This window comes from Octopus sinensis, linkage group LG3 (genome assembly GCF_006345805.1).
Source record: "Octopus sinensis linkage group LG3, ASM634580v1, whole genome shotgun sequence".
Classification (NCBI taxonomy): Eukaryota; Metazoa; Mollusca; class Cephalopoda; order Octopoda; family Octopodidae; genus Octopus; species Octopus sinensis.
In genome coordinates, this window is record NC_042999.1 from 41122104 (window position 1) to 41136990 (window position 14887).

The 14887-nt window shown below is 35.8% G+C and overlaps 1 protein-coding gene and 1 long non-coding RNA gene across 3 annotated transcripts in view; one reads left to right on the forward strand and one right to left on the reverse strand.

The window, feature by feature from the left end:
• LOC115209330 (inactive histone-lysine N-methyltransferase 2E-like) overlaps nt 1-14887 on the forward strand; it is a 519705-nt gene that overhangs the window by 179590 nt on the left and 325228 nt on the right. The window lies entirely within an intron of this gene.
• Nucleotides 3080-7748, reverse strand: LOC118762438. Its single transcript, XR_004998188.1, has 3 exons — nt 7668-7748; nt 7000-7002; nt 3080-3090 (listed from the first exon to the last, which is right to left on the reverse strand). It is a non-coding gene; the product is annotated as an uncharacterized LOC118762438 (long non-coding RNA).

Below are 14887 nucleotides of genomic sequence, written 5' to 3' on the forward strand. Positions count from 1 at the left end.
GAATTCTGACTCGCTGCTTGATATAATGAAATTCGTATCCATTTTTTGTCAGAATTACAAATTTTGAAAACACAATAGGAACAAATTTCGGAAAAAAATCTCCCATAATTCACGGAATTAAAATTACACTTCGATTTTTGAAGTGTTTACGAAGTATAATACGAATGTACTAAAGAGATTTACTCTGATATTCTCATTTAAATATGAATAGGTAAATTCGGGCGGTTTGGTAACGAAAGGGTTAAACGGATGCATACATTTATTAATAACTACATATAAGTGTCGTCTGTTTATACATAAACACTGTTTCATACTTTCAGTTTAGTCTTCCTCAAATCACTCTGTCGCTATTTACTCTCTTCCAAGAACATTTTCACTCACTCTTATCTGTTAGCTTGCCATATATTCTACTCATGTATCTATCAGCGTGATAGACAGAAACAAATATTACATCTAGTTTCACTTTATTCGTTGCACACTGTGTGTGTGCGTTTGCGTGTGCTGTAAACCAGACTAAGAAAAGCATTTGACATACACACCAGAATGTGAATTTTCTGTAAATTTTACTTAATTGGAGTTAAAATTTTAAAAAGTGGACCTGGCAAAACCCGATGCATTCTACTCTTAAAAATGCTAGGTAAATTGTAATTGAAGAAATCCTATATTGTAGATTTCTATAAGTGACAAAGGGAGGCAGATAAAATCTGCCTTTTATAATAAGAGATTATTGAAGTAGATAACTGAATTATCTTATTACGGATAATTCAAATGATAACCGATACCTTGGTAGCAAAAATCACAACAGAAAAAGCACGGTTGAAGTTACGACCATGGGGCATAAAAACCGTACCTTAGTGCGGAAATTTGAAGTTTTATATATTATTTATTATTATTTCTTCCTACACTTTATATATATATATATATATATATATATATATATATATAATATATATATATATATATATATATATATCTGCGTGTGCGCTACAATAAAGACTTACTTCAGTTCTGGCCCTATTTATATATATATAAATCGTGTGAGGTCTCCGTGCAGTTACAAGCACATATTAGCACTCTTTCGGACTTCGTACCGTTAATCCAACGGAACATCGAGGATTTAATAGCTAGAGCGGGTGCTGCAGTAGTACACCGTTGGTTCTCATTTCAGACTGGATCAACGCGAAACATAACTAGGAATTTAAAGTGTGAGAGGAACAAAACTTGACCCACTAAGCAGTGAGTCAATAATTACACCAGCAGCGGTTACCGTAAAGAAAATAACAAATCTCCTACATCTCGTTTAATGTTGATAGAGAGCAGAAGAGGATACTGGAGACAGTTGGTGTGAAATCTTGAATCAACGGATGATGAGGCTTCTAAATAGGAAATGAATTGTTTTGTCATATGCTTATAGGTATCATTTAAGTCATAATGTCTGAAAATAGTAGATTCTGCGAAGAGACTAGTGAAATGTTTGGGCAAGTTAATGTGGCAGTTTATATGTTTAAATACATTTTAGTTTAAATATATTTTGAGAGGTAGTGTTGGTGGTTATGAAGATTTTTTCCCTGAAATGATCACAGTACACTGACGATTGCTATATATATATATATATATATATATATATATATATATAAAACAGAGTGTACAGAATACAGATTATATATATATATATATATATTATATATATATATATATATATAACAGAGTGTACAGAATATAGATTATATATATATGTATATTTTATATATATATTTTAACAAAACTGTCCGACGAACGAGAACGTGAAACTCCGAGTAACATCTTTTGTTAAATTTCTGCTGCTTTTAAATAAAGTATATGGAGTGGCTGAGTGGTAAGTAGCTTGCTTACCAACCGCATGGTTCCGGCTTCAGTCCCACTGCGTGGCACCTTCGGCAAGTGTCTTCTACTATAGCCTCGGGCCGACCAAAGCCTTGTGAGTAGATTTGGTAGACGGAAACTGAAAGAAGCCCGTCGTATATATGTATATATATATATGTGTGCGTGTATGTTTGTGTGTCTGTATTTGTCCCCCTAGCATTGCTTGACAACCGATGCTGGTGTGTTTATATCCCCGTCACTTAGCGGTTCGGCAAAAGAGACTGATAGAAGAAGTACTGGGCTTACAATGAATAAATCCCGGGGTCAAGTTGCTCGATTAAAGGCGGTGCTCCAGCATGGCCGCAGTCAACTGACTGAAACAAATAAAAGAGTAAAGAGTATATATATATATATATATATTGCTTTTCTTTGTTTTATAATTTGAATTTTGTGCTCAGTGTAAATATATTTATGAAGCTTAACTATGTTTATATAACTTTGTATATCCATACCTGTTCGATTTGGATTTTATCAACAGCTAGTCTGGACGATGTGGGCTTTCTTTTGGATGAATTCGCAATTGAAGTTCACAGTCAAGTGAGCACGCCTGTGTGTTGTCTATCTATACTGAGCTTATCTGACACTCGGCAACTGACCGTACACTCACACACACACACACACACATACATCAAGTGTTGGCATATATGCTTACAACGTAAAATCATCTAATAATGCTCAAATCGTTCGCAGAATTAGTTCAGACTCTGACTTTCATTGTATGAAACCATTCAGTCTATTCATTCCACCATCACACCATGAATCACCTTACTCTGTTCATTGAGAAGAGTTACTGGACGTTCCGTGTCCGTTGCTTTTGCCCTTAGCCATAAACTCTCGTCAAAACTATCATTCTTGCAGTTTGATCATTTTTCTTTTTTCCACGTTTGGTTTAACAGACTGTCAGCCACTATAAGGATGAATGTGTAGTTTTGTAGACTTTGTATATGATGCCACTGTTGCCGCGTTCTTTTTGATCTTACTTTCTTCCAAAATGTCCCTGGTTCCATTACTGTTTCAAGCGAAGTGTCAACCAACACTGCAACTCCGAAGTCACTGTTCATCGGCTGTAGATTGACGCATTAATTATGGTGTAAATTGACCATTAATTATGGTGTAGATTGACCATTAATTATGGTGTAAATCGATCACAATTTCCTTCATAAATATGTTCAAAGTACCTGTCTTTTTCTTTTTTTTTTTTTGCTTGTTAGCAATTTCTTGTTAATTGGAACCCTTTACTCGTAACTCTTGTCACCAGTAAATGTATTTGTTAAATTTTAACTTTCTTGCTCACCTCCTACATGTTTTCTCTGCCACTTATATTACGCCATGTCCATTTTTTACCTTCCAAATGTGGTGATTAAGAAATATCGTTGGCTTGTGTTAAGGTAGTATCCAGGTCTTTCATTTCCTCCAATTTAACTTCATGTGGCACCGGCTTGTCTATTTTCTCTTCGAATTTATCTCATCGTATACGTACAAGCACACACACACACACGCACATTCGCACGCGTTCATATATAGACACATAAATTCCTAGAATTATCTAAAAAAATGCTTACGCGTACAGTACGCATTCATCTTTTTCTCACTGCGTATATATGCATGTGTGTACTTGTGCATAAATATATATTGTTCACATATATTCGGACGAAAGAAGTGGGTGTAAGCAGGATTATTTAATGTACATAGAAAGAATTCATTTAGTTTGAATTCGTAAGTAGAAACACCTGCATAAATCTCTTTTAAAGGCAGAATACATCTCGTTGATTTCCAAACGAAATTGCGAAGCAAGCTATTCTGTTCTTGTCATGGAAACTACCCAAAATGGTTTGTTGATATATCTATACATGCCCTAAATATTCTATATGAATAGGCATACGTATATGTAAGTACACACCACACACACACACACACACTCACGCACATTTACACGCGCACGCACACATTTCTGCGACTCGATGACACGTTTACATATTCTCCTGTTAATGTAACATCGGTAGCACAATCCCAACACATAAATGTCACACATATCTACATACATCAATCTGTATACAGTTGAAATTACTGTCTTAGCTCTATTTTCATTCACTTCCAATCTGCGTGTGCACAACAATGAAAGACTTACTTCAGTTCTGGGCCTATTTCCGGTAAGCGATCTAAAGATGACGAATTTACGTGCAAGTGTTTTCTTCCGATTTAGCACTTCCCTATCAACGGATGTAATCTAGCAAAATGCATCTGGATTCACTGACTTTAGACAAATTCGATCGATAGCAACAAGGAATTATTCAAAGAACCTTTGAACTTGTACAAATAGCGAGATAGTTTTTTTTTCCTTTCTCAGTGAACAAAAATCAAACTTGTTTTGCAAAATCCTTCAGTAATCTTTATATTCAATCTCTGCGTTGTATCCGGATACAGTGTGGGCAGGAATGAAGTCAATAATATTATATTATTTCAATAGTTACAGATTTATATTTGTAATCTCTTATGTTAACTAACATCTGTTACATGTAAGATAATATTGATTTATATCATTGGCACAATGCCACATATTTGGAGTTAGTAGTGAATTGGATTCTATTGATAACTGCATATAACTGGTATTTAATTATTCAGTCTAAAACAGTGGTTATCAACCAGGGAGCATATGGCCCCTGTGGATTCATATAAGATTTTGTGGAGGTCCATGCAACTAAGCAGTAAACTGAGGGTCAACGATACTATTTTAAGGACCCCTGTAACAATTTTGCTTTAGGTATATGTGTTGCTCTGTATTGCAAAAAACAGCTAGGTTTGTTTCTTTAACATTTTGCGTAGTTCAGCCTACACAGTATGATAAAGAGAATAGGAATTTTGAAAGAAGTATCTACAAAACTAGTTTATAAACACAGAATGGTTATGGGGGTCCACCGGAATAAGATAACAAAGGGGCACACGGATAAAAAAAAGGTTGAGATCCCCTGTAAAGTAAATCGTACATCTATCTGAATTCGGCATGCAAGGAGACGTAGGACACATGAAAAAAAAGACTACCGTGGAATTCTACGATTGGTGGACTGTCGTTCTATTCTTTAGTTTCAGATGATTTTGAAATACTCTTCAGTTCACTTGTTTTAGCTGTTGTTATTGTTATGTAGATTGCGATTATTAAAGGACAGAACTCACTAGTAACGTTGCTTCCAGAGGGCCGGACTCCCTGTTCCCATGGCATATATAATCTCCACCTGGACGTGACGTCTGTCTGTCGCAGAATTACTCATTTTTACCAGCTGAAGCGGCGTAAAATGAAGTGTTTTGTTCAACGCGTGGCCCTGTGCAGGAATCAAAACCACAATCTTAGGATCATGAGTTCAACATACTAACTACTAAGCCATGTGCCTCCAGAGGACTCACTACTCTTTTGATAAATACTATCCTTCATCTAGGATAGGATACTGTCCATCATATGGAATTGGGCGTTTCTTCTCTAGTTCACTTTCCCCCTCTCTCTCACTCTGTCCTCTCCTCCTTTTTCCCCTTTGTTTCTCACATTTTTGTCTCTCTTTTCACTTCTGTTTATTTTTGTTTCTGATGAAAATCATGTCTGGGCCATCATGGAGAGCTAGGGATTCCTCCAAGTTGTAAAAACAAAAATATATCTCATATTACGATCTATAGTACGACGACGCACCTATGACACGATCGGAAGCTAAGGCCCTAAGACAAGGCGTGTTCAGGATGCTAATATATAGTAGTTTCTCTCGATATCCTTGTTGCTTATTCTGATTTTAATCACCACATTTTGAATTATATGGATAATACCATACTAAATTCTAGTGCCTTTAACTTAAGTACCATATTCAACTGAATCTAAATTTTACTGAATATATATATATATATATATATGAAGTGTTGTTCTCTTGAACAAATATGAGTTCTCTTCGATGGGAAAGTCCATTATATTGCCCTAACAAAATTTCGCAAAGTATTTCATATGAAAGCCAAGAACAATCTATTTTAAGGTTTTCATTGCTGACAAAATTTGTAATGTCATCTCATAATATTGTTGTTGTAGCCGACTATTTTAAAGCTAACCCATGTAAATATAGCTTAGTCATATTGTTTCGTCATTGCTACGAATAACTTCTAAAAAATGATTTCTATTTTGAATGCAATATTTATTCAAAATAATTACAAGTAAAGATGTTTTGTCTGAAATAATCTTGATAAATATAAGCGAAGAAAATAACTAAGAAACCGTTCCACGAACACTTTAAACTATAATTTATATAATTTCTTTCTTTACTTTTGTATTTTTTATTATATGTTTAGCCACCTTATATATATATGTATACTTTCTTTTCATTTTTATTCAGCAAATTGGTTCATGTTGATAATTGAAAATCTGTCAAAAAAGTCTTCTTTGGAAGAGATTTATAAGTCAAGACCGTTTCAGAAAATGACTTTACTTTGTTTTGTTTTTTTGTCTTTTTTTATTATTTTTTTCTCATTTTTAAATCTTAATTAACAAAAGTACTTCAAAATGAATTTTCTAAAATCATAAAATGGATTTAACAGACAAAAGAAAATAATTGAATAACAATAATAACATAATTGTCTATGTGGTAAGTATAGACGCAGGAGTGGCTGTGTGGTAAGTTGCTGGCTTACCATCCACATGTTCCCACTTCGTGACACTTTGGGCAAGTGTCTTCTACTATAGCCTCGGGCCGACCAAAGCCTTCTGAGTGGAATTGGTAAACGGAAGCTGAATGAAGCCCGTAGTATATGTGTGTGTGTGTGTATGTATGTATGTATGTATGTATGTATGTGTGTGTGTGTGTGTGTGTGTGTGTGTGTCTGTATTTTCCCCCAACATCGCTTCACGGCCGATGCTGGTGTGTTTAAGTCCCCGTAACTTAGCGGTTCGGCAAAAGTGACCGATAAGATATGTACTAGGCTTACAAAGAATACATCCTGGGGTCGATTTGCTCGGCTAAAGGTGGTGCTCCAGCATGGCCGCAGTCAGATGACTGAAACAAGTAAAAGAGTAATGGTGTCTACCCAGGCACAGAGGCTGTTATGTAAGTGTGTAGCGTATAGTCAAAGCACTGACTGAGGAATCCTAAGGATATTTGTTATTATCCCCTCTGAAGTGGAGTACACAAAACACATACAAGTCGTTATAAAACAGACTTCTGATATTGTAGAAAAACAAGTTCCTATTTTGAATCGTTTGAGTAAATGCATATTTCTCACATAAGCGTAGAATATGATCTTTAGAAAATAGAATGAGTGGCGTATGTAGTTTTCCTCAGCGAGGAAAATATGAACACGTTCTAATTGATTGTAATAGGGACATACGTGATTGAATCAATTCTTTTTGGGGGGCATATTTAGAGAAAAACGAAATGAAGAAAAATAATGCGAGAAATGTTGGACTGTCACATGTGATACGAAATCATTTACTTGCAAAAGTATGTAAAATAGTTAACCTTGGTAAAATCCAGGGATTTCAGTGATTGTAAGAACACATTTTGTCATTTGAATTACGAATAACATTTACAATAATTGATTTTGACACAGATAGATGACCACAACATTGGTCTACTTCACTGGTACTTCATGTTTTCGAAATGGGAATAATGAAATGCGAAGTTTTTCTCGGTGCGATTTGCTCTCCAGGAAGTTATGAATTGAAAATTATGCTAGAATCTAAAGACAGACGAAATACCGCCAAGAATTTTGCCCAACGTACTAGCGATTCTGTCATAAATAACAAGTTATGTCCCCCAAGTGATTCTGTAATCTACGAAACAAATGGTTGTCTGAAAGAGCAAGGTCGGGAGAATAAGGTGGATTTATTTTTCCCAACCAAGCTCTTCGACCTTCTGTGATGTGATCTTTGCAGTGTGGGGTCGCGTAAAAACCAGATAAGACATCACTCCTTTTCGATTCACTAAAGCGGGTCTTTTTTTCTTCAAAGCTTGGTTCAAACACTCTAATAGCTGACAGTTGACTTGAGCATTGATTGTTGCATTAGGTGGTAACAATTCAAAGTGAATTACTCCCTTACAATCCCAACAGATAGAGTAAAGAATCTTTTCCCCATGAAGTTTCCTTCTCGGTTTTGGTTGAGCTTTTTCCCTTTTACCAAGCCACTGTTTACGACGTTTAACATTTCGATAGAAGATCCATTTTTCGTAACCAGTCACATGTCTATCCAAAAAGGGTGAAATGAATTCGCGAGAATGGCGAGAAGAGCAGATGTCAACTCGGGATTTGCTGTTGCTTTCGGATAATTCATGAGGCACCCATTTTCCAAGTTTAGGAACCTTTCCAAGTTATTGAAGATGACGATGAACAGTTGTATGGTTTGAACTAAGCTTTATTACCGATTTTTCTACTGATATTGCAGGATTTTCTTCAAGTAATACCTCAAGGAGCTTATCATCAAGCTGAACTGGACGTCCTGTTCGATCTTCATCTTCAAGGCTGGAATCTCTACTTCTGAATTTAATTTTGCAAACCATCTTCTACAAGTTCTTTCTTTCAAGCATTCTTTCCCATAAACTGAGTGTATGTTTCGAGTTGCTTCGGCTGCAGAGTTTCCTTTTTTGTACTCATAAAACATTGTGTGCCTTAAATGATCTTTCGATATTTCCATGTTAGAAAGGGTTTTAATCAAATAAATTTTAATGCTATTATTCTGTAAAATAATATTTAATTAGTTTAAATGTACACAAATGCATAAAAAATAATTTTAAATCCCATTAGATATTCTAAAATACTATTAAATTTCATTCAATTTTAAGAAAAGTGTAAAATCGGACAGAACTTATGGGATGACCTGTTACATTACACACACACACAAATATATATGCATATATATATATATATATGTGTGTGTGTGTATGTATGTATGTTTGTATTAAAAAGGAAAAAAAGCAACGGTTTGCATATTTTCTTTATGCATTAGAGAGAAAAGATCGGTTGGCTATATGAAGACGTTATAAAGATTTGGCTGTGGGAGATGTCACTAACACGGTGTCGTTTCATGCGGTTTGTTTATCTTGAATGGCTGACACGATATAAGTGAATAATAAAACTAGTTGAAATGTGTTGATGATTTGACATGTTTCTTCACCAGTATCTTTAAAAGAGACACTCTATTATAATATCACGAAATATATTCTTGCACAAACCTACGCTAACTATTGATTTATTTATTTTTTTTGGTATGCTATATTATTGTTTCATCGTATCTGGTAGATGTTGTAAACACCTAATATGTGCTTTATCATTTTAAATCACTCATCTTTTTATCTAGCTCGTGCCATAGACGTCAAATCTCCAGCAGATAAAACTTGTCACCAAGTCATTAAAACGACAGAGGAATATAGTGATATCAAGTTTTAACATAGAACTTCAGCAAAGAATGTGAGATGGGTAGATATATCATCCACTAGGTGCTGTTTTCTGGTTTAATCAGGAACCGAATTCGGTTCGGAAACCTGAAGTAACTTGATTCTGCTCCCTAGACTTTATGTGTGTGTGTGTGTGTGTGTGTGTGCGCGCGGATAATACCTATTTCTTTATTACCCACAAGGGGCTAAACACAGGGTGGACAAACAAGGACAGACATAGGTATTAAGTCGATTACATCGACCCCAGTGCGTAACTGGTACTTAATTTATCGACCCCGAAAGGATGAAAGGCAAAGTTGACCTCGGCGGAGTTTGAACTCACAACGTAACGCAGACGAAATGCCGCTAAGCATTTCGCCCGGCGTGCTAACGTTTCTGCCAGCTCGCCGCCTTAATACCGGACTGACTTGGTGCCTCAGTTTACCTAATTCAACTGAATCTTAATTGTTTCTTATATATATATTCTTTCTTCTATTCTTTTACTTGTTTCATTCATTAGACTGTGGCCATAATGGAACACCACCACAAAGGGTTTACTCAAAGAAATCGACCAACAGGAACCATTCTTTGTAAACCTTGTACTTATTATATCGGTATATTTTGCTGGACCGCTTTATTACGGGTACACAAAAACGCAAGCATTGGTTGTCAAGCGATGGCGGAGGGACAACCACAGACACATACGCACACAAATACATACACACACACAGACCACACACACACACACACACACACAACACACACACACACACACACACACGCGCGCGCGCGACAGGCTTCTTTCAGGCTCTGTCAACTGAATCCACTCACAAGGCTCCAGCCGGTTCGAGGCTATAGAAGAAGAGACCTGCCCAAGGTGCCACGCAATGGCCTGAACTCGGAACCCTGTGGTTGTGAAGAAAGCTTCTTGCTACTCATCCACACCTGCGCATATTTCTCTATCTTTCTCTGAGGACATATCCTTTCTGGGTCATTACTGCATTTTTTGCTAACTCTGTATAATCTTTGATTCAGAAAATAATAATGGTAGACCCTCAGCTTACTCAAGAAATGAATAGGTACGCTGTTATTTTTGTTATAAAGAGTGAGCATAGCGATTTAGAAATATCTCGATTTTTAAAAGTTGCTAGATCTTTCGTCGACAAAGTTTGTAAGGAGCTAGAGACTGAAGATCGAAACGTATCACCAGTATCAAAGCATAAAAATCATTCTAAACGCTCTGAAATCATCAGAACACCTGAAGTTATTCAGCAAGTTCAACAGACCAATTATTACAATCCCAGAAAGTCCATGAGGTCAATTGCAAAAGATTTCCATGTGTCAGAAGGAACAGTCAGAAATGTTGTCCGTGAAGACCTCAGATATATAACAGAATTGTTAAGTGCAGATCCTTCTGAAGTTCCAAGTGTTATACATACAAAATTTCCTGCAACTGTCTTAGTTTTAGGGGTTGTCAGCAATGAAGGACGTGATGCCTCCTTACTTCTTCCCACAAGGCCTTAGGGTTAACTCTGTCGCCTACATTGAGGTCCTGGAAATAATTATTAAGCCCTGGATAGACAATGTATGCAATGGAAGCTCATATGTGTTTCAGTAAGACTCTGCACTATCACACATGGCTCTAGTAACACAGGAATGGATGGCTGAAAATGTTCATAATCCCTAACATTTGGGCTGCTAATTCCCCACATCTTAATCTATTGGATTATTACATGTGGAGCATTGCTGAGAGATAGGTCAATGAATATGTCCATAACATCGAAGATTTTTTGAAAGCTGCCATAGTCAGAGTAATGTCTAAAACGAACCAGGACCACTTGATTCGAGCATGTAGATGATTTAGATCTCATATAGAAGCAGTTGTTGAAGCTGAAGGTTTAATTTTATCATCATATTTTTTTATTAATAAACTTAATATGTGTTATTATATAGCTTTTTGTCATGAACATAAATCTATCCTCAAATATCTTACGCACCCTGTGTGCGTATATATATATATATATATATATATATATATGTAAACTTCTGCATTCATCTTTTGAATACTTCTATGCAAATTCTAATGGATAAAACATGCTTCTGTAAACAGCAATGGAATAAACATAGAAGACAAGAAGTTTATCAACATTTTTTACTACCCATATATTACCTGGATTTTTTAAACCCGAAATAATCTCTTCATAACACATTTTATCAACCCGTGTGCGTTTTTAAAAAAATCGTTTTCTTTATTTCGTGCTACATTTCGCTTCTGTTTCTGATTAATTAATTCCCTTCACATTTCGTTACTGTTTCAGGCAACATTCTTCTATCGATAATCTCGGTTCTATTTTTGCATCCCTTTGCATGTATGATGTTTAAATAAGAAGAAAAAATGCAAGTGGCCTTTCACCCACTGTGAAATACTGATACAGCACAGCAGTGTTTACAAGGTTCCATTAGTAGTTAACTTGGCGAGAAAATTGCTAGGAATTAAAAAAACACTATATTCTATATGTATGTATGGATGCATGCATGTATGTATGTACATGTATGCATGCATGAATTTATACGGGTGCACCAAATGTTGATCGGTAAAGAATTTAGATTTGCAATTCTAAAATCCCCGGCTTCATTCCAAACGTTGCATTTTGGCAATATTTTCACTATAAGCAAAAATGAGCCAAGAGAAGTAACTCAAAGTAGCCCGTGACATGTAACTCAGTAATACAAAAAAATACAGGTATTAGAAATATTATTTACCACGAATCCTTGATTTATTGAAATTATTTCCGCCTTTAGAGGATATATCGTAATTACTAAATGGAAATGAAGACCACCTCTTCCTGAGAAGGGGAGATATTTGCAAGAATTAAGAGTCCTGACGTTCCAATACCTGTCATTCCATTTAGTACAGACTTGTTGTATGGAGCTATAGCCTCGCTTCAAAACAAGAATTGTGAGTAAAATTGGTTTGACAGAGACTACGTAGAGATTTTTTTGGAAATATTGTACCTAGAGTTCAAAATATACTGCTTTGTTCACATAATGTAGCGCCTGTTCTGCTTGTAGAAATATGTTTGTGGAATACTGATCTACTTCTCGATCTCATTCGATGAGTAATTTATTCCTTTGTAACTCCATACGTTTAAGTGTTAAAGTTGACGGTTCATACATACATACATACATACATACAACAGACGGATAATGTATCAATTCGCTACAGCTGTTTCCAACGGATTTTTAATTGATTAATGGAGGTATTACATCATTAGAAAAATCCGTTTCCATCAGGTGATAACATGGACCACGACATTCAAAAACATTTAAAATCCAACGGGATGTGGATCTTCATGATTCTATGACCGCTGCTGGTCATAGAATGAATTTTTTTAGTTCTGTTTATTCGTATTACTTTTCGAACAAACACTGTGCCTTACCATCTAAGTACCTGATTCACTTGAATCCTGATCTATTATATACATCAGTGAAAAAAAGAATACCTACGTTCAACTATTGACAAATCTGCAGTTGCTCTATCCAGATTACAATTTCATGTTTATACCTGTAACTATTGGGGCCTTGAGATATGTAACACACTGTCTAAATACCATTCTTGAGAAATTAGGCTTCTCAAAACCAGAAAGGAGAAAGCTAATTCGAAGTCTACAGATCCAATCTATCACTGGAATTGTAAAAATCTGTAAAACTTTCCAGAAGTTTATCATTTAAATATATATGAGCATGTTTAGATATTCAACTAAATGTATGAGAATACATACATAAAGCAAAACATGCAAATCTGCTCGAATACATACATACATGCATAGAAAATTACCTCTTGTTGATGTCGAAATTCCAATGAAAGAACCTTGGATCTAGGTTAGAAACAGGCTCTTTCTCTATTGACAAGAAATCTTGAAATAAATGTGAACATGGTCAGACAGACAGACAGACATACATACATACATAACATACATACATCATTTTGGATCCTGTCGGTCGTGTTTATTAGCGCTCGGCATATAACTGGCTAGTGTATGCATTTGGAATCTCTCTCTAACCGCTCAGTCGAAGTCGACTCTCGGTCACTCGTTGGACCAGTATCCTCCAGTCAGTTCTGTCCTGGGCCGCTTCCTTCATACTGGCCATGTCCATTCCGGTATCACTTCTGATGGTGTCAAGCCAGCGGGTTCTTGGTCGGCCTCTTCCTCTCTTGCCACTAACCATTCCGAGCATGATGTCCTTCTCCAGGGATTCTCTCCGCATAATATGACCGAAATATGCCAGTCTACGCTTGTTTGATCCCAGCTTCTAGCGACATTTTCGGCCTTATCTGCTTAAGAACTTCTCCATTGGTGAGCCTCGCTGTCCATGGAATCCGCAAAACGAATACTAATAGATTATTATCCCCCTAACGGGACCCGTGGAAACTCCACGAAATGAAAAATGTAAAAAGTATTTAACAAAGAAAGGATGATTTCCATTTTTATTGCATATAAATCTTATTGCTGCCTATGCAAAGGCTGATATAAAAATATCCAATAGCGATCATGTGTTAGTATTTAATTCTATTGAAACTCCGAGAACAATATACAGTTGAATATTCATTATTACGAAATAGTAGAATTCTATTACAAATTTTCAAAAACTAACATCCATATCTATTTTGCTAGGTTATTTATACTTCCATTATAATATATGATTTTAACATTTTCCTTTACTGAACACACACACACACTCTCTCTCTACCTCTGTACCTCTCTACATTTTCAAAAAACTTAGCTATGTATTTCCCTTCTTCACCTCGTTAATACTGCTCTCTTTCTCTTCCTCTTCACCTCTCACTTCCACTAACCACGCTGTAGTTAGTGGTGGTGGCTATCTGCTACCTTACAGCATGATTAGTCGAACTGGCTGTCTGCAGTCTCTCTCTCTCTCTCTCTCTCTCTCTCTCTCTCTCTCACGCTCACACTTCCTCTAGACTTCTCTCACTATCACTCCACCTCCCACTTTCTCTAAGAAGCTAAATCGCAATGTGTGAACAAATGAACACGTAGAATTATAATATAGATTTGATCATCAAGTCACTAGATTAAATAATTTAATCATGATTGTTTCCTGATAGTAAGTATTCTGCAATTCGAGCCTTAGTACAACATTGGTTACACATTGCATGTGATAAGGAAATATGAAATTTTTATCTGCCGACACTTCATATACTTGATGTATTTGTAGGTGATTTCTAATTGCGTAATATTCCAAATAGGAATACATGACTATAGTATTGAAACATTTGTAGCATCTACATAAATACATACATACATACATACACACACACACGCGCGCGAGTGTGTGTGTGTGATAGGTATCAAAATGTATTATTCAATTAGTATGATCTTTATCATTCTTATTCCTATACACTTACATCACTAACATACGGACAGTTTCAAGACTTTGTATACATTTTGTATACATTCTTTTACACACACACCCATTCTTTTATACACATCTCTTCCAAGAATAAATGTGTGAGCAACAATCATACCTTGTGTGCGTTAGTGTATAATTCAGAATAAATGGCATATATTTTC